Genomic DNA, 853 nt, shown 5'->3' with positions numbered 1-853 from the left:
ATCTATTTTTGCTAAATAAGTGGGGTGTTTGGCAAGGTGCTGGTGTGCTATTGCAGCAAGAACCAAGAATGACGGAAATTTTTAAAAATTGTTATATTGCCATACCAAAATTTCCTGCTCACACTATTAAGTCATTTATAGTCACTGGTACATCCTTAAGAAGATCTTAGCGATGAAAAGCGATGTAAAATACTGCTATATTTGACATCTTTTCCTGGGTGGATGTAATTGAAGCCTCTTCACGCCAGGATTTGCTGAGTGTGTTGCAAATTATAATTTCTAGAGTTCTGGAAGTGTTACGGAGTGGGGGTGAGAGCTCCAGTTCAATGGGGAGTGTGTCCCGTGCGGGACTCGTGGACCACGGCGCAGCAAATCCACATGCTCGCAGGCTGCCTACCCCAGCCTCTCTGCTGGCAAGTGATGCACCAGCGCTTCCCCTCCCTCTTATTTTTTTTTATAATTAAAAAAAAAAAATACATCATTGAATGATTTGCAATTCATACTCACGGTCTTTTCCCCCTTGTGCTTGCAGAACCAGCTGCAGCCCCTCATCCAGGGAGAGATTTGCTCAAATACGGGGATGAAAGCTGCAAAATGTTAATGCTGAGCACCAAGTAGTATAATTTTCAGGTTTCCCATTGGTTGTATAATGGCAAATACTAAGTCTAAATATAATATGTTAGATTTCCTTCCATTGGCAATAGCCCTCTTTTGCTTTCAAGGCATACCATGAACCAGAGCTCATCTAGACCATTGGGATGCACCAAACTGCCGTTACTGACACCGTGTATTAAACGTCTTTTCAACAGGCAGCCGTCTTTATAGGCAAAAATTTTGGTTTTAGAATTGGTGG

Source organism: Phaethon lepturus, unplaced genomic scaffold (assembly GCF_000687285.1).
Source record: "Phaethon lepturus isolate BGI_N335 unplaced genomic scaffold, ASM68728v1 scaffold42697, whole genome shotgun sequence".
NCBI lineage: Eukaryota > Metazoa > Chordata > Aves > Phaethontiformes > Phaethontidae > Phaethon > Phaethon lepturus.
The sequence above is the reverse complement of the archived record's forward strand: the minus strand, read 5'-3'. Positions refer to the sequence as shown.